The sequence below is a fragment of the Mustela erminea genome, chromosome 6 (assembly GCF_009829155.1).
Source record: "Mustela erminea isolate mMusErm1 chromosome 6, mMusErm1.Pri, whole genome shotgun sequence".
Taxonomy (NCBI): domain Eukaryota; kingdom Metazoa; phylum Chordata; class Mammalia; order Carnivora; family Mustelidae; genus Mustela; species Mustela erminea.
The window spans coordinates 25820779-25841161 of NC_045619.1; the positions used below are offsets into that span (position 1 = coordinate 25820779).

General features: G+C 36.3%; 1 protein-coding gene across 4 annotated transcripts in view; it reads left to right on the top strand.

The window, feature by feature from the left end:
- The window catches only part of CEP83 (centrosomal protein 83), a 140010-nt gene that overhangs the window by 23747 nt on the left and 95880 nt on the right, over positions 1-20383 (top strand). The window contains exon 1 of one of the 4 annotated variants that reach the window (XM_032346765.1): positions 8130-8153. The exons of the other annotated variants lie outside the window; for them this stretch is intronic. The gene's annotated coding sequence lies outside the window, so the exon portion shown is untranslated. Of the gene's footprint in view, positions 1-8129; positions 8154-20383 lie in introns of those variants that run through there. 4 annotated transcript variants of the gene reach the window in all.

Sequence of the window (20383 nt, forward strand, 5' to 3'; positions counted from 1 at the left end):
TAGTGCTTATTCTCCAACTTTGTTCTTTTGGCTATTCTAGGTTCTTTGTGTTTCTGCATGGGTTTTTAAAAATTTTAATTTAATTTATTTTTAAGAAGATTTTATTTCTTTATTAGAGAGAGTGAGCACAAGCAGGGGAGCAGCAGAGGGAGAGAGAGAAGCAGACTCCTAACTGAGCAGGGAGCCCGATGCAGGGCTCCATTCTAGGTCCCTGGGCTTATGACCTGAGGTGAAGACAGATGCTTAACTGACTGCCACTCAGGCATCCCTCCTTGTGAATTTTATTATTAGCTCATTAATTTCTGTAATGCTTTCTGGGATTTTCAATGGCATTGCATTGATTTTGGGAGAAATGAACATCTTAACAGTATCTTAACAATCAGGTTACTATCTGATCCATGCATATGGTATAAATTACTATTAAACATGCTTTTATTTATTTATTTATTTATTTACCTTTAAACATGCTTTTAAAAAAAATCCCATTTTCCTGTAATAAATAGCATGCTGATGTAAGCACCGTGAAGGCAGGGTGTCTTCCACTTCTAGCTGGCCCTTGGAATGTACTCAGTAAATATTCACAGAATGATAAATGAAGTGATCCCTCAACACAAATGTTGGTACGCATACCTGATTAGTTTCTTAAAATTAATTCCTACATGTGGAAGTGCTAGGTCAAAGGATCTGTTCATTTTTAAGGCTTTTGGCTACCATACTGTACCCAGAATTTTTTTCAGCTGAAATATCTTGATGGATAATTGTTATAAGGCATGCATAATTGATTTGCAAACATTGTTCTTGGTTACATTCCTCCCCATCTCTGAAATTACATTGTAAGCCTGCCGGAAAGTAGGATTCACATCAAAGGAATTTTATGGTTTGCTTTTGTTATTAACTAATTTTTTAAAAAAGATTTTATTTATTTACTTGAACAGATATCAGTAGTAGGCAGAGAGGCAGGCTGGGGTGTGTGGGGAGGGTAGTGGTGGAGAAGACTCCTTGCTGCGCAGAGAGCCTGATGCAGGGCTTGATCTCAGGATCAAGAGATCATGACCTGAGCGGAAGGCAGGGGCTTTGACCCACTGAGCCACCCAGGCATCCCTCACTTACTAATTTTTAAAAGAACATTTTATTTATTTGACAGAGAGAGCACAAACAAAAGGAGGGGGAGGCAGAGGGAAAGGTAAAGCAGGCCCCTTTTTGAGCAAGGACCCACTGCATGGCTCATTCCTAGGACCCTGGGATCGTGGCTTGAGCTGAAGGCACACACTTAACCAACTGAGCCACCTAGATGCCTCATTGTTTGTTTGTTTGTTTTTTTGCCAAAAGCCTTTTTAATTAAAACCTTTCAGTGGAAATACACTTACTTTCCATTTTGGAGATGGTGAGAAGGATGGGCATTCCTGTTTGTTGTTTTTTTTTTTTTTTAAATTTTTTTTTTAATTTTTAATTTTTAATTTTTTATAAACATATAATATATTTTTATCCCCAGGGGTACAGGTCTGTGAGTCACCAGGTTTACACACTTCACAGCACTCACCAAAGCACATACCCTCCCCAATGTCCATAACCCCACCCCCCTTCTCCAAACACCCCTCCCCCCAGCAACCCTCAGTTTGTTTTGTGAGATTAAGAGTCACTTATGGTTTGTCTCCCTCCCAATCCCATCTTGTTTCATTGATTCTTCTCCTACCCACTTAAGCCCCCATGTTGCATCACCAGTTCCTCATATCAGGGAGATCATATGATAGTTGTCTTTCTCCGCTTGACTTATTTTGCTAAGCATGATACGCTCTAGTTCCATCCACATTGTCTCAAATGGCAAGATTTCATTTCTTTTGATGGCTGCATAGTATTCCATTGTGTATATATTCCACATCTTCTTTATCCATTCATCTGTTGATGGACATCTAGGTTCTTTCCATAGTTTGGCTATTGTGGACATTGCTGCTATAAACATTCGGGTGCACGTGCTCCTTTGGATCACTACGTTTGTATCTTTAGGGTAAATACCCAGTAGTACAGTTGCTGGGTCATAGGGCAGTTCTATTTTCAACATTTTGAGGAACCTCCATGCTGTTTTCCAGAGTGGTTGCACCAGCTTGCATTCCCACCAACAGTGTAGAAGGGTTCCCCTTTCTCCGTATCCTTGCCAGCATCTGTCATTTCCTGACTTGTTAATTTTAGCCATTCTGACTGGTGTGAGGTGATATCTCATTGTGGTTTTGATTTGTATTTCCCTGATGCCGAGTGATATAGAGCACTTTTTCATGTGTCTGTTGGCCATCTGGATGTCTTCTTTGCAGAAATGTCTGTTCATGTCCTCTGCCCATTTCTTGATTGGATTATTTGTTCTTTGGGTGTTGAGTTTGCTAAGTTCTTTATAGATTTTGGACACTAGTCCTTTATCTGCTATGTCGTTTGCAAATATCTTCTCCCATTCTCTCAGTTGTCTTTTGATTTTGTTAACTGTTTCCTTTGCTGTGCAAAAGCTTTTGATCTTGATGAAATCCCAATAGTTCATTTTTGCCCTTGCTTCCCTTGCCGTTGGCGATGTTCCTAGGAAGATGTTGCTGCGGCTGAGGTCGAAGAGGTTGCTGCCTGTGTTCTCCTCAAGGATTTTGATGGATTCCTTTCTCACATTGAGGTCCTTCATCCATTTTGAGTCTATTTTCGTGTGTGGTGTAAGGAAATGGTCCAATTTCATTTTTCTGCATGTGGCTGTCCAATTTTCCCAACACCATTTATTGAAGAGGCTGTCTTTTCTCCATTGGACATTCTTTCTTGCTTTGTCGAAGATTAGTTGACCATAGAGTTGAGGGTCTATTTCTGGGCTCTCTATTCTGTTCCATTGATCTATGTGTCTGTTTTTGTGCCAGTACCATGCTGTCTTGATGATGACAGCTTTGTAATAGAGCTTGAAGTCCGGAATTGTGATGCCACCAACTTTGGCTTTCTTTTTCAATATCCCTTTGGCCATTCGAGGTCTTTTCTGGTTCCATATAAATTTTAGAATTATTTGTTCCATTTCTTTGAAAAAGATGGATGGTACTTTGATAGGAATTGCATTAAATGTGTAGATTGCTTTAGGTAGCATAGACATTTTCACAATATTTATTCTTCCAATCCAGAAGCATGGAACATTTTTCCATTTCTTTGTGTCTTCCTCAATTTCTTTCATGAGTACTTTATAGTTTTCTGAGTATAGATTCTGTGCCTCTTTGGTTAGGTTTATTCCTAGGTATCTTATGGTTTGGGGTGCAGTTGTAAATGGGATTGACTCCTTAATTTCTCTTTCTTCTGTCTTGTTGTTGGTGTAGAGAAATGCAACTGATTTCTGTGCATTGATTTTATATCCTGACACTACTGAATTCCTGTACAAGTTCTAGCAGTTTTGGAGTGGAGTCTTTTGGGTTTTCCACATATAGTATCACATCATCTGCGAAGAGTGATAATTTGACTTCTTCTTTGCCGATTTGGATGCCTTTAATTTCCTTTTGTTGTCTGATTGCTGAGGCTAGGACCTCTAGTACTATGTTGAATAGCAGTGGTGATAATGGACATCCCTGCCGTGTTCCTGACCTTAGCGGAAAAGCTTTCAGTTTTTCTCCACTGAGAATGATATTTGCGGTGGGTTTTTCATAGATGGCTTTGATGATATTGAGGTATGTGCCCTCTATCCCTACACTTTGAAGAGTTTTGATCAGGAAGGGATGCTGTACTTTGTCAAATGCTTTTTCAGCATCTGTTGAGAGTATCATATGGTTCTTGTTCTTTCTTTTATTGATGTGTTGTATCACATTGACTGATTTGCGGATGTTGAACCAACCTTGCAGCCCTGGAATAAATCCCACTTGGTCGTGGTGAATAATCCTTTTAATGTACTGTTGAATCCTATTGGCTATTATTTTGGTGAGAATTTTCGCATCTGTGTTCATCAAGGATATTGGTCTATAGCTCTCTTTTTTGATGGGATCCTTGTCTGGTTTTGGGATCATAGTGATGCTGGCCTCATAAAATGAGTTTGGAAGTTTTCCTTCCATTTCTATTTTTTGGAACAGTTTCAGGAGAATAGGAATTAGTTCTTCTTTAAATGTTTGGTAGAATTCCCCCAGGAAGCCGTCTGGCCCTGGGCTTTTGTTTGTTTGGAGATTTTTAATGACTGTTTCAATCTCCTTACTGGTTATGGGTCTGTTCAGGCTTTCTATTTCTTCCTGGTTCAGTTGTGATAGTTAATATGTTTCTAGGAATGCATCCATTTCTTCCAGATTGTCAAATTTGTTGGCGTAGAGTTGCTCATAGTATGTTCTTATAATAGTTTGTATTTCTTTGGTGTTAGTTGTGATCTCTCCTCTTTCATTCATGATTTTATTTATTTGGGTCCTTTCTCTTTACTTTTTGATAAGTCGGGCCAGGGGTTTATCAATTTTATTAATTCTTTCAAAGAACCAGCTCCTAGTTTCGTTGATTTGTTCTATTGTTTTTTTGGTTTCTATTTCATTGATTTCTGCTCTGATCTTTATGATTTCTCTTCTCCTGCCGGGCTTAGGGTTTCTTTCTTGTTCTTTCTCCAGCTCCTTTAGGTGTAGGGTTAGGTTGTGTACCTGAGACCTTTCTTGTTTCTTGAGAAAGGCTTGTACCGCTATATATTTTCCTCTCAGGACTGCTTTGTTGTGTCCCACAGATTTTGAACCGTTGTATTTTCATTATCATTTGTTTCCATGATTTTTTTCAATTCTTCTTTAATTTCCCGGTTCACCCATTCATTCTTTAGAAGGATGCTGTTTAGTCTCCATGTATTTGGGTTCTTTCCAAACTTCCTCTTGTGGTTGAGTTCTAGCTTCAGAGCATTGTGGTCTGAAAATAGGCAGGGAAAGATCCCAATCTTTTGATACCAGTTGAGTCCTGATTTAGGACCAAGGATGTGATCTATTCTGGAGAATGTTCCATGTGCACTAGAGAAGAATATGTATTCTGTTGCTTTGGGATGAAATGTTCTGAATATATCTGTGATGTCCATCTGGTCCAGTGTGTCGTTTAAGGCCTTTATTTCCTTGTTGATCTTTTGCTTAGATGATCTGTCCATTTTAGTGAGGGGAGTGTTAAAGTCCCCTACTATTATTGTATTATTGTTGATGTGTTTCTTTGATTTTGTTACTAATTGGTTTATATAGTTGGCTGCTCCCACGTTGGGGGCATAGATATTTAAAATTGTTAGATCTTCTTGTTGGACAGACCCTTTGAGTATGATATAGTGTCCAGATGCTTCATTATTAACTAATTTTACTGGAACTGAGAGTTAGGAAGAGGACCCAAAAAGTAGAAGATTATCCTCTTTCCTTTGAGGTACTTACAGTTTCTTTAAAAAGATAGTTTACATAATTATAAAGCACTAGTGGAGAAAAGTGCAGATGTGATAGAATACAGAAAAATATTCTGAAGTAAGCACAAGGAAGGCAGAAATCAGTGGAGCAGAAAGACAGGGAGAACCTATTTATGTTTACTTTTAGAGTAACTATAAGCCCTGAAAGTAGTTTCTTGATTGTTTAGACATAGGGTTTCAGGTTAGTCTGACCTTGATTTGTGGATTAATTGAAGAGATTTAAGAAGGTATTTTAATTTGGCATAACTATTTGAACACAGTTGTCAAGGTAAAAGTAAGCGACGTGTATGAGGGACTGTTAAGCATGCTTAACTTAATAGACTCTAGCAGAGGAGTGTTAGGAGGCAGCAAAATGAAATGTTTGCTTTTGTAGGGGGAGTTGGCTAATCCAAGGTTTTGAGTTTGAGAAGTTTAGCTTTGATCCAGTAAACAATAGGAGGATTATAAAAGTGCAATTATAGTAATGGACACAGTGTAGGAGAAGGATTGTCGTGGTGGATATTTGTTATATAAGGATGAGGAAAGACCAAAATCTGGCACATGTTTAGGAGGTTTCTCTTAAATCAAGTGTAAAATATTTGCGGTTTTGCTCTAGAGGGTGATGGCTCTAGAAATGAAGAAGAATGATTAAAATCAAGAGACAAACGAAGAAGAATCAGCAAGATTAATAATTTATTACTAACAGGAGTCGGGGAATGATTTGTGTACTAAGAAATAAGGGGAGGATAGTGGTAATTTTTTTTTAAAGGAAGCAGATGGAAATTTGCAGTTAATGAGTGTAATTCTTATGTTGAACTTCCGTTGTGGATGGGACATGTGATTAGAGTGGGAGTTATGTGCTGCGTTAGGAATGTGGGTGTAAATTTGAGTGTCATTCAAATAGGTGTAAAAAATGAAGTAGTCAGAGAAAACTTGACTTTTCTTATAGAGATGCATAGTGGATCAGAGATTCTCATGGTGACTGAGAGAAAGGGAACAAATAAAGGAGAGAGGTCAAAGAGATAAGAGGTGATCATGGTACTGTAGGTGCTGAGGGAGAAGAATATTTTGGAGATTCATAAAGGTGATTGTGTGCAAAGTGTATTAATAACCTTTCTTTATGTTTACTAGTGTTCAGCATGGTTTAGTAAACCAAGTCTTGATGAAAGATGATTATAAGTTCTGTTAATTGGGTTAATCAAGATTGAAATTTTTAATGTATTATCAATTGAGAAGAAAGGAGTAATGACAAAATTGTTTTCATAGTTCATAAACTGTATGTCAGTCAGTATTGTCATGTAAAAGGGTTGCCCCAGATTTCAAAACTAATTTTAGCTTAATTGAAAAGAATAGTATAATACTTTATAGTTTGTAAGGTGCTTTACCCTATATAATATGCTGTATGTTTTTATGATTTTATTTATTTATTTGACAGATAGAGATCACAAGTAGAAAGAGAGGCAGGCAGAGAGAGAGAGGGAGAGAGAGAGAGAGGGGGAAGCAGGCTCCCTGCCCGATGTGGGGCTCAATCCTAGGACCCTGGGATCATAACCGGAGCCTAAGGCAGAGGCTTTAACCCAGTGAGCCACCCAGGTGCCCTTAATATGATGTTATTTAAAGTTTGTTTTCGGTTTTTTTTTTTGTCCTTTCTTTTCTTTTCTTTTTTTTTTAGATTTGTTAAGTAGTATCTGTACCCCACATGGGGCTTGAACTCAGAACCCTGAGATCAGGAGTCACATGCTCCATCAACTGAGCAAACAGGCGCCCCTTCACTTCTTTTTTTAAAAATTCAGTTTATTTAAACAATAAAGACAGGTCATTCATTTTTCCCCAACCTTCGTCTCCTGTCTCTGGTAACCACCGTCTTTGAGGTTGGGGTGTCTTGTGTGTCGGGGGTGGGAGGCACTTATTTTACTTATTCACTTATTTACTTCTGACTCACTTCACTTAACATAATGCTCTCACAGTCCTTCCATGTTATCACAAATGGCAAGATTTCATTCTGTTTTAATGGCTGAATAATATTCCATTGTGTGTTTTTGTGTGTCTGTATCAGTTTTCTTCTCCATTCATTTGTTCATGGATACTTAGGTTGTTCCTGTATCTTGGCCATTGTAAATAATACTACAGCACATGTCAGGGTGCTTTTATCTTTCCAGGTTTGCATTTTCATTTCCTTCTAGTAAATAGCAGGAATGGAATTGCTGGATAATATAGTAGTTCTATTTTTAATTTTTAAAGAGCCTCCGTTACCTTATTTTTCCAAATGGATTATGTTACATGTTAATTCCACCTCAGCATGTGATCTTGGTCTCTGCTATTTTCCAAACCAATTTTATTTTATTTCTGGTTTAAAAATATTTTCCAAAGTAAGTTGTTGTTTAAAAAGCCTTACCACAAGGTGTCATTGTAACCTATAAAAAGAATTTCCATGTAAGTGTGTGCAATACCAATTTTTACATTTCCTTGTATTTTTAAGTCTATTTTTTTGTTCCATATTTTGCAGTTATCTTTATTTTGCAGTTAGGGTGTATTGTGAATCTCTTATATTAAAGGGAAAAATAGAGTAGTCGTGTTCTTGAGTTCACATATTTTTGCAAAAACATATGCTTTCCACCCACGAATTTCTTAAGAGTATGTTGCTATAGAGATGATTGTTTGAAGGAAAGAATGAGGAGGAGTTACAGGAGGTGGACATTTAAAGAACAAAATACTTATTTTATGTCTTTGTTCCTGACAGAGCAAGCTTTAGTGTTTATCCCTCTGCTGGTGAAATCCCTATGGAAGAAAGGTAGATATTTTGAGTGTTGTACTATGATGGTATTTGCGTTTACTAAGATGCTTTTGCAAAGGTTCCTTGCTTGATTCTTTTTTCATATGGAGGATTAGTGCTTGTAATCTTTGAAACAACCTTTCTTCACTTTAACTGGATTCCATTTTGCTTTTGCTTTTGCTTTTCTGATTTTCTGATTGGTCTTTTAACTAATATTAAAATAGATTTTATTTTATTTTATTTTTTTGAGGGAGGGGGTATCAATATCTAACTACTAATTTATTTTACTGCTACCTCTAAATTTATTTTCAGGACCATTCCCTGTTGACTGCTTGCTGTCGGTATTTCAGTTCCGATCTTTATCATTACTTTCCCAGCCTTTCCTTTTCTCTTAAGATCTCCCCTCCACCCCACCCCAGTTTATTCTACAAACCTTGGATAACCTAGTTATTTTTCTTAAGTACAAATCTGAAATCACCCTATACTGTCCCTCATCCACCCACAAGCTTAAAACCTTTCATTGGCTGTTTGAGACCCGAGGATAAACTCGAGTCAGTGTATATTGCATTGCCTTCAAGGCCCTGCCCTACCTCTGCAGGCTTGTCTGCTCCCCACCCCTTTATTCCCTACCCACACAGTTGTCTTCTATCTCCATGCCTTCTTTACTGGATATTTCTTCTCTGCTTCTTTCTTTATCTCAGGATTACCCTCTTTGTGACGTCTTCTTGACAACTTCTCTAGCAGAATTAGGCCTCTCTTCCCTGCCATCTATAAATATGTTACATTGCTTTATACTTTATAAACTTTCCAAATTTATATATTACTTAGAATTGGTAATATATGTACATGGCAAAAAAATTTTAAGTACAAAAAGAATTTAATAAATAGTAAAATTTTCTCTTACCCTTGTACAGTCAGCAATTATTGGTTAACATGTATATTTCACTGACCAACATGAACTCATTGAGGGCAAGGATTTTCATTTATTTACTACCGCATCCCTATACCTAACAGTGTCTAGCATTTAACAGACACTTAGAAAACGTCTGTAATACTCTTTTTTTTTTTTTTTAAAGATTTTATTTATTTATTTGACAGAGAGAGATCACAAGTAGGCAGAGAGGCAGGCAGAGAGAGAGAGGGAAGCAGGCTCCCTGCTGAACAGAGAGCCCGATGTGGGACTCGATCCCAGGACCCTGAGATCATGACCTGAGCCGAAGGCAGTGGCTTAACCCACTGAGCCACCCAGGCGCCCCTTGTCTGTAATACTCTTAATATGGGCAAGCTCTTCCTTGCTAAGTCTGCCTGACTTGATGGTCTGCTTATTTCTGTATGCCCCTTAGAGCTCTCTTAGTATAAGTGGATCACTCAGTAAATATGGTGTGGTGACCTCTCCATTCAATAAATACTGATTGTTTAATTGCATTTTTTTTTCTTTTGTAAGATAAGGTTTTAAAATCAATCTGTGTCATGAGAATGACTTTTATATATTTCCCTTTTCTGGTTCTGAAAAATTTTATACTTTTTGGTAGATCCTCAAGGATGGAAAAGAGAATGTGTTAACTTGAGCAAAAATACATTACTTTGCTTTATGTAACTCATTTGAACTCATCAATTTTTTTTTCCTTTTTCCTTTTTTTTTTTTTTCTTTTATTTAACTTTTCAGACTAAGGCATAAAGCTCATGGAAATAATTCAGATTTATTTAAAAAAATAATTCCCAGGATAAGTTGTCAGATCAATAAAAGGGCTTCATTTTGTATTACAAGCTGTATGGTAGCTTTATGTGTTTCAGGTGTATGGGCCTATTAGCAAAGAAGCCTCTACAACTTGCACAAAGGTAGTAAGTACTGATAAATCTTTTGGAAAGTCCCATGTTATATTTAAGAGAGCCTACACTAAGAAACATTAAAATGAGTTTGAAGTATAGTTTAGGCAACAGTCATCTTTGTTTTTCAGATCAGAACTTTTCAGAGACTTTTGTAACTTATTTCTGAGGTTGACTGGTTACTATATCCTGTTTTCTAGAATTCTTTTGTATGAATTAAGCTGTACAGAGGCAGACAGTGCAATTATAAGAATAAAATAACATTTTAATTCAGAGTGGTTGGTGGCTGATTGCTAGCCACTCTAATACATATCTTCTTCCCTTCCTCTTTCCTTGCCCTCCTGTTTCATTCTAAGTCACAATTACATTCTAAGGGCCTGGCACCTTACCAGGGTTTTTGAAGGGTCTCTTCTCAGCTGCACTTGAGGTTTTGGCAGGGTGTCAAGTTGTGACATTTTTTGGTATACAAGATATCCTGGGATGGCTTTCCAAAGGCTGTTTCCGTGACTGTTGTAATATTCTTTCTGGATTTCAAAGGCATTGATTTCTAACATTTTGTTATAAGTGCAATGTAAGCCTGATGTAGTTCTCCTTAGACTTCTAATGTTTTTAAAAAACAACAATCACTTTAGGGGCATGTAGTATTTAAAACAATGTTTTGAAATGTTCAGAGGCATAGCATGTGCTTTTTAGTGGAGTGTGTTTTGGAAGCTTTCCATGAGTATCAGCAGCTGTGCTTTTAGAATATTTTGAGTTTCCATCCTTTGGGGTAGACATTGTACCACTGCTTAAGAAATACAGCCCCTGTGCAAAGAAGATGTCATAGGTAAGTCTCTAGAGCTGGGACTAGTCAAAAGAAGTGATGGGAAGGACAAGTGGGTATGGTTATATGATAGTAAGAGCTGCAAGGTGAGGAAGATGAGGTATTTGGAGAGGGGTTGTGCTGAGTCTTTAAAAAAAAATTTTTCACAGAGACTAGTTCATTTAATAAGTGCTCCTTGATTAACAGGCTGATCAAAGTAATCTGTTTAACCAGCCAATCTCCCTCCCTCCCATCTTTCCTTTCTCTGTAAAGAGTTTATTTATTTGATAAAGAGTATGAGCTTGAGAGAGAGAAAGCACAGTGGGAAGAGGGTTAGAGGGATTAGCAGACTCCCTGCTGAGCAGGGAGCCTGCTGTGAACTCTATCCTTGGCCTCTGGACTCTAGGATCAGGACCTGAGCCAAAGGCAGACCCTTAACTCACTGAGCCAGTCAGGCACCCTGACCTTTCTTTTTTAAAAGTTTGTTTCAACCACGTACTTTTAAAAAAATTTGTGTTGTGAGTTCATTTGGTAAACTCTGTACAATAAGAGTTGTTTCTTTTATTATATCGTTTGAGTGCCTAATAACATTTCTGTGTTTTGTAATTTATACATGTATGTTGACTGAAATCAGAAAAGCCCAATTATGGTAGGAATTTAAATTTTTGATAAAATTCTGTTTTGGGGAATAATAGAACAAAAGGAAGCCAGTGTATTAGTTACCTGTAGCTATTGGAACAGATACTGACTGGGCTTAGAACAACAAAAATTTATTCTTTCACAGCTTGGCTACCAGAAGACTGAAATCAAGGGCTGCACTTTCTCCAAAGGCTCTAAGGAAGAATCGTTTCCCTCCATCTTACAGCTCCGAGCATACCTTAGCTTGGGGCAGCTTCTCTGCCTTTTTGGTCACATTGCTGCCACCTCTTCAGTCTCAAAACTTCCTCTGCCTCACTCTTAGAAGGATACATATGATTACATTTAGGGCCCACCCATACCCAAGATAAACGCCTCCTTTAAAATCCTTAATTTAATCACATCTATTGGCTATACAAGATAATATCCTTAGGTTACAGAGATTAGGAAGTGACATTTCTTCCTCTGGGCCAGCATTCAGCCCGCTACAGTCTGGAAGCCACAGTTATGAAAGTGGATGTAAAAATTTTTGGACCTAAAGCAGTGTTAGAATGGTGAACATAACTTTTTATACTTAACATAATTATTTATATTTAATTACATATTTAATTTAACATAATTATTTATATTTAATTATATATTGTATATTTAATTTATAATTATATGATATATAATTATATATTATATTGTATAATTATTTCTATATAACATGATTATTTTGATATTTTTGAGCTGGTATGTGCCTGTGTTTGTTTTAGGTGTGGGGTTATAAAGATGAGTAAGACCTGCTTCTTGCCCTGGAAGATGTTACACTGCATGTGTTATGCATACTAAAATATAGGATAGAAGACAGAATGGTTACCTAATTATGTTTGGGAAAGTCAGGGAGTACTTCATGGAAGAAGTTATGTGTTCCTCAACAGGGTTTTGAAGGCTGATGAGGAATTCACTAGAACAGATTACAGAGGGATAAGAAAAGGCCTTCCCCACGAGGAAATTAGTATGTGCAAAGACATGGAGGTAAAAAACAGCAGTATGTGCTCAGGAAGCTACAAGTATTGCATGAGATAAATTTTAAATTCGTATTTGTTTCTAGTATACAAATCACTATTATTTTACCAGTTGCAAAGTAAACATTCTTTGTTGCAAACATTTTTAAAGCACAGATCTTTTCCTAGATTGAGAAGATCTTTGGCCATTAAATATGGGAGTCGGGGTTGGGAAGTATTTCAGGGAAACGCAAATTACAGCCATGATGTTAATCACTCTACATCCCTTAGAATGGCTAAAATTAAAAAGACTGTTAAAGTAATTAAACGAGGACACTCTTGGGCTGAGGTGGCTCTAATTCCTTTAGCCTTTGTAACCAAACCAGAGCCTAAGCCAGAATCCATGCACTCGAATTCAAGAAAATGAATCTTAAGAACAACTAATCACAGCCAACTAAGCTTTCTTGATTAAGGCAACTCTTTAAGCTGTATATTCATCACATAATTTCCTTCCTTCACTTCCATATTTTCTGTATAAAAATCACTCCACTTAATCCTTTTGGTGGTGTGCTTCTAACCACTTTCACTCTGGCACCGATTGAAATTGATGTAGATGCTCAAATAAACTCTTGAAAATTTTGTTTCTCTTAGATAGGGATGTCCACTATCACCACTTTTATTCAACATAGTAAAGAAGTTCTAGCCACAGAAGTCAGAGAACAAAATAAATAAAAGTCATCTAAATCGGCAAGGAAGTAGTAAAACTTTCATTATTTGTAGATGCACATGATGCTATACATAGAAAACCTGAAAAAGTTCACCAAAAAACTGCTAACCTGATAAATGAGTTCAGTAAAGTTGCATGATACAAAATCAATATACAGAAATCTGTTACATTTCTATACACCAATGATGAAGCAGCAGAAAGAGAAATTAAGGAATCAATCCCATTTACGATTGTACCAAAAACAGCTATCTAGGAGTAAAGCTAACCATATACACAATGGAACATCTATCTATCTATAAACCATATAATCAGTGGAATATCATTCAGCCATAAAAAGAAAGCAAGCTTGCCATTTGCAACAACATAGATGGATTTAGAGGATATAAAGCTAAGTGAAGTAGGTCAGAGAAAGACAAATACCTTATGATTTTACTCATATGTGGAATTTAAGAAACAAAGCAAATGAACAAAAGAAAAATTTAAAAAGGCCAACCAAAAAAAAAAAAAAAAAAAAGACTCTGAACTATGGAAAGCAAACAGATTGTTACCAGAGTTGGAGGTTGAGGGGAATGGGTGAAACAGGTGAAGGGAATTAAGAGTATATTTATCTCGATGAACAAAGAGTGATATGTAAAATTATTGACTTACTGTATTGTATACTGAACCTAATATAACACTGTATGTTAACTACACTGGAATTTAAAGAAAGTAAAAAGCAACTGGTGAACTTTTTAAAGAAGATGGTATTTTTTAATTTTTAAAAAGTTTTATGAGAGTTCCAGTTAACGTACAGTATGGTATTAGTTTCAGGTATAGAGTATAGTGCAGCACTTCCATACATCACTGGTATTCATCACAACAGGTACACACAGGTAATTGGTTTTTCAAATTTTCTGTTTCTTCCTAATTCAGTTTTAGGAGGTTACTCCTAAATTCCTGTTTCTAGGAATTTACCAGTTTCTTTTAGGTTGTCCATTTGTTAGTACATAATTTTTTTATAATATTCTCTTACAACTGTTTGTATTTCTGTGGTATCCCTTGTTATTTATCCCCTTTCATTTTTGATTTTGTTTATTTGAGTCCTCTTTGATTCTTTTACCTTTTTTTATGAGAGTGGCTAAAGGTTCATCAGTTTTCTTGATCTTTTCATTGAACTGACTCCTGGTTTCATTGATGTATTGTTTTTTTAGTTTCTGTTTTCTTTATTTCTGCTCTAACCTTTACTATGCCATTCCTTCTACTCAGTTTGGGTTTTGTTCTTTTTCTAGCTCCTTTAGGTGTAAGACTGTGTTATTTGAGACTTTTCTTCCTTCTTGTGGTAGGCCTATACTGATGTAAACTTTCCTCTTAGAACAGCTTTTGCTGTATCCCAAAGATTTTAGATCATTTTTTTCTTTTTCATTAGTTCTCTATGTATATTTTATTTTCTCTTTGAATTCTTGGTTGACCCGTTGTTTAGTAGCATGTTATTTAATCTCCATGTATTTGTGCTCTCTCCAGATTTTTTCTTGTGGTTGTTTTATTTTTTCATAGTATTGTGGACAGAAAAGATGCCTAGTATGAATTTAATCTTTTTTAATTTGTTGAGACTTGTTTTATTATAATATGTGACCTGTTCTGGAAAATGTTCTGTTCTAGAGAATGTGCACTGGAAAGAACATGTATTCTGCTGTTTCAGGGTTGAACGTTCTGAGTATATCTGAATTTATCCATGTGGCCCAGTGTGTCATTCAAAGTCTCCATTTCCTTGTCAATTTTCTTTTTGGAAGATCTGACCATTTGTGTAACTGGGTTGTTAAAATCCCCTACCCTTGCTGTATTACTATCCATTAGTTCTTTTCTATTTGTTATTAAGTGTTTTAATGTATTTGAGTGCTCCCATGTTGGGCTTATAAATATTTACAATTGTTATATCTTGTTGGGTTATCCCCTTTATGATGATATACTGTTTTTCTTTGTCTCTTATTAGTCTTTGTTTCAAAATCTCTTCTGTCTGATAGAAATATTTCTCCTCTGGTAATTCTTCTCACATCCATTTACATGATAAATGCTTTTCCATCCCTTCATTTTAAATCTCTGGTATCTTTAAGTCTGAAATGAGTCTCTTGTAGGCAGCAGATAGATGGGTCTTGTTTTTTTAATCCATTTCATCACCCTGTGTCTTTTGATTGGAGCATTTAGTCTATTTACATATAAAGTAATTATTGATAGGTATGTACTTATTGCCATTTTGTTATTCGTTTTATGGTTGTTTCTGTATTTGTGGGACAGGGTGAGCTATGGGTCCTCATACTTTGCCATTTTCCCCAGATGTCTTGTTTGTCTTCTGACAACTGGCAACACAGTTTTTGGCAAAGTTTTGGCAAAAATGTTGAGCAAACAACTCTCATGTTTTTGGTTGGAACAGAAAATAGTATAACCACAATGGAAAAAAATTTGTCAGTTTCTTATAAGCATATACTCCATGATGCAACAATTATTTACACTTATATTTTTACCCCCTCTCCAACTGAAGACATGTCCACAAAAAGTTTTGTACAAGAATGTTCCTAGTAGATTTATTTGTAATTAATATTCATAATAACCAGAAATAATCCAAATGCCCATCAGTAAGAAAATGGGTAAAAATATGATACTTAAACAGTAGAATACTCTTGGATTCTTTGTGAGCTCATGGAATTATATATTTAAACTTGTGTATTTTATTAAATGTAAATTTTACGTTGAAAACAAAAAGACTAAACCTAGGAGAACTGGTGGATTAATGATCTGTTTCTGGAACCATGTGATGTCTGAAGTTGTGATAGCTTCAGAACCATAAGGAGAGTTAAACTCACAGGATGTGCTGGCAGAAGTATGGTGTCAACCTTAAACATAACATATCCAGTCATTTCACTAGCAAAAAGAGTTTATTCAGGAATAGTAGAACAAATACCCCCAAATGCAATTCGGGATATAGAAACTATATCCCAAGTTCATAAGCAAGCCCAGAGAACAAAGGGGAGGAGCATTATTTTATACAGGAAAGGAAGGATTTGGGAGAGGCTGTTAGGAAAGAAAGTCCATTAGAGAGGAGTGAGAGTTTGGGGTTGTGGTAGCTTTTCAGTGGCTGAGTTGTAATTCTCATTGATTGTTGTGTTGCTGGAAGGAGAAGATCTTGTTTCCTCCTGCTGAAGTAGTAAAGTAAGCTTCTTCCCATTGGGAAGAACAGTAATATATAAATATATAATATATATTATAAACAACAGTGAGTGGTGGTGTGTGAGATCTCTCCCTTCCAGGCCTCCTATTTCTCTCAAAGGAGGTTTTCTGTACTCATTTTCAATGAAAAAGACCAGGAATCTTGATGATACTGAGCCCAATTTTTGAATAAAAATTTAAAACTTTGAATTTTAGAATTCTGGATTCTGAATGCTTTAAAAAACAAACAAACCTGAATTATAAAAAGCAGAAAAGTGCACAGAAACTGTCCTTTTGAATGATTTACAAAGTAAACCCCCATGTAACCATGACTATTAAGAAGTAGAACACTGCCAGCCTTTCTCAGGTTATACTCTCCTGATTCTTATGTTAATAATTTTCTCTCTTTATAGTTTTATAACCTAAACAAACCTAAGCATGCATCCACTATACTAGAGTTTTGCCTGTTTTTAATTTTTTCTGCACTTTATGTTTAGAATAATTTTATATGCTTTTGTGCCTGGCTTCTTTCATTTGCACAGTCTGTGTTTGATGTTCACCTGTGTAGAATATATATGTAGGTCCTTTTGATTGCTGTATAGTGCTAGTTTCATTGTGCCACAATTTGTGTCATCATCTGTTTTAATGGACATTTGGTTTTTTTCTAGGTTTCGTTTGGGAATACTACTGTTACTAACAGTAATATTACAACAGAAATCTCTTGGTGTACTTGTACTAGCATTTCAGTTGAGTATATTTCAAGTAGAGGAATTGTTGAGTCATAGTATATACAGATCTTTAACTTAAGTAGATAATGCTCATTTTTTTCTAACGTGGACATGCCAGTTTACAGCACAGCTTGTTGCTTCCCATCTTCTTCAAATGTGTTATTGTTAGTCTTTTTGGCTTTCTCATTATTATTTTAATGAATATGTAATATGCATATATGAATATGCAAACAGTTCGATAAAAATAATTGGGCAAAAGGTTCAAATACACATTTCACAAAAGAGGATATCCAAATGGCCTGTCAACAAAGAAAAGTTGCTCAGTCTTCTTCTTCTTCTTCTTTTTTTTTTTTTTAAAGATTTTATTTCTTTATTTGACAGAGATCACAAGTAGGCAGAGAGGCAGGCAGAGTGAGAGGGGAGAAGCAGGCTCGCCGCTGAGCAGAGAGCCCGATGTGGGGGCTCGATCCCAGGACCCTGGGATGCCTGAGCTGAAAGCAGACGCTTTAATCCACTGAGCCACCCAGGCGCCCAGCTCAGTCTTCTTTTACAGGGAATTGCCTTTTAGCTTTCTTTGTTTTTTTCCCCTGCCCTGAGTTATTGAAAATACTCTCTAGCTTTGTTATTTTGCTTTTTCATGTTTAAAGCTTCCGTCCAACTACAGTTAATTTTACTGTTGCAAAGTTGGGCCCAGGTTTCTATCTTTCTTTTCTTTTTTTTTACATAAAGTGATCTGGTTGTCCCAGTACCTTTTATTGCAGACTTCTGTTTCTTCGCTGATGAGCAAAACTGCCTGTGGTTTTAAATATCTTACATCGGTGGATGTGTTTCTGGGCTGTATTCTGATCTGTTGATTTCTTTGTCTATAATTATAATTAAATGCCATAACAGCTTAATTACTGTAGATTTAAAATGTCTTGATATCCAGTAGTTTAAGTCCTCCCATCTTGTTTTTTAAAATTGTTTCTGCTGTTCTTTAAAAATGTTTCTGGCCTTTGCATTTCCATGTAAATTTCTGAATCAATGTGCTTAATTTCACATGCACACACACACATCCCTGCACACACATGTGCACACATACACCTACTTGCTAGGATATATTGATTGGTGTTGCATCTATAGATCAGTTTGGGGGAGAATTTATATCTTTAGAATATTATTTTCCAGTGTATGGTACATATCTGTTTACCTAGGTATTTTTTAGTTTTTCCAATCGTATCTGTATAATGGTTTGCACATCTTTTGCCTAGGCATTTGTTGTGTTTTGATGCTGTTAAGAATGTCTTTAAAATATTTTGTTTCTGGGGCACCTGGGTGGCTCAGTGGGTTAAGCCACTGCCATCGGCTCAGGTCATGATCTCGCGTCCCGGGATCGAGTCCCGCATCGGGCTCTCTGCTCGGCAGGGAGCCTGCTTTTTCCTCTCTCTCTCTCTGCCTACTTGTGATCTCTCTCTGTCAAATAAATAAATAAAATCTTTAAAAAAAAAATAAAATATTTTGTTGCTGATACATAGGTGCAATTAATTTTTTATATATTCCTCTACCTAGTAATCATATTAACTTACAATGATTTCTTTACAAGTTCTTTTGGATTTTCTATATACACAGTTAGAACATCTATATATAAGGAAAGTTTCATATTTCCTTTTCCAATTATTTTTACCTTTTATACTTTTGTTCCACATTTTTTTGTACAGTGTCAAATAAAATTGGTGATAATGGACATCCTTGTTGTGATCATGTTTTGAAAGGAAGGCACTGAAGATTTTAGAATCAAGAGTGTTTCTTCTTCTTCTTTTAATTCTTTTTTTTTTTTTTTTGTTCTTCTTCTTCTTCTTTTTTTTTTTTTTTGATTAAAGATTTTTTTTTTTTTTAATTGAGAGAGAAAGCAAGAGATTGGGCGGGGTGAGGGGTGGTGGGTAGAGAAGGAGAGTCCTGAGCAGATGCTGCATGGAGCCCGACGCAGGGCTCAATCTAATGACCCTGACATCACGACATGATCTGAAACCAAGAGTCTGACACTTAGCCAACTGCACCCCTCAAGTGCCCCGACTATATTCTTTTTGTATACATCTTTCACGAAATTGGTGCCTTTCAGTTCCCAGTTTGCTGTTTCTTCTTCTTTTTCTTAAATCTTGCGGTAAAATTCATATAACAAAATATAATGTTTTAAAGTGTGCAGTTGGGTGGCATTTTGTGTGTTCATAGTGTTGTATGTCTACCACCTTTGTCTAGTTCCAAAACATTTTATCACCTCCAAAGATAACTCTTGTCCATTAAGCAGTCACTCTTTCTCTCTCCCTGCAGCCCTTTATAGCCACCAGTATACTTTCTATCTCTGTGGACTTGGGATATATTAGATATTACCTATAAATGGAACCATACTCTGATGACACAAATGGTAAATGTTTTATTTTAGTCCAAGTTTCTGAACATCTATTATTTACTTTTTATGTTTCTTTTCTGTTGTTCAGGTTCGGTAATCTCTATTCTGTCTTCCAGTTCACTAATTCTTTTCTGTTTCTGCTGTTGAGCTCATAGTTAGATTTTTATTTTGGTCATTATATTTTTACAGTTCTATAGTTCCTACTTGGTTCTTTTTTATATCTTTTATTCTTTGCTGACACTTGTATTTCTTTGCTGTGTTTTTCTCTTTTTTTTTTTTTTGTTTATTTCAAGCTTATTTGCAATTGGTCATTGAAAAATTCTTTTTAAAGATTTTATTTATTTGACAGAGAGAGAGAGATCACAGGCAGGCAGAGAGGCAGGCAGAGAGAGGGGGGAAAAGCAGGCTCTCGAGCCACCCAGGCGCCGCACTCATTGAAATATTTTTTAACATGACTTGTTTAAAAGCTTTGTCAGCTAACTTTAATACATCTGTTGGCTCACTGTTGACATCTTTCAGTTGTTCTTTTACATTCAATTTGAGATCTTCCTTGTCTGTCTGTCTTTCTTTCTTTCTTAATTTCTAATATTTATTTGAGAAAGGGGAGAGAGGGAGAGAGAGAGAGAGAGACAGAGGAGAGAGGATGTGTATGGGAGTTGGGAGGAAGGGCATAGGGAGAGAATCTTCAAGCAGACTCCCTGCTGAGTGTAGAGTCTGACTGTTCCATCGCGTGACCAATGAGGTCGTGATCTCAGCCAAAACCAAGAGGTGAACAGTTAACTGACCGAGCCACTCATATGCCCCAAGATCTTCCCTATTCTTGGTTTGGATAGTGATTTTCTATTGAAACCTGGACATTTGGGAGTATAATGTTATGAGACTGTGTTTCCTGTTCTGGCTTTTCCTGACATCTCTGGCACAGGAAAGAGGGGAAATGCTACTTCATTATTGCCAGATGGGGGCAGAAGTCTAG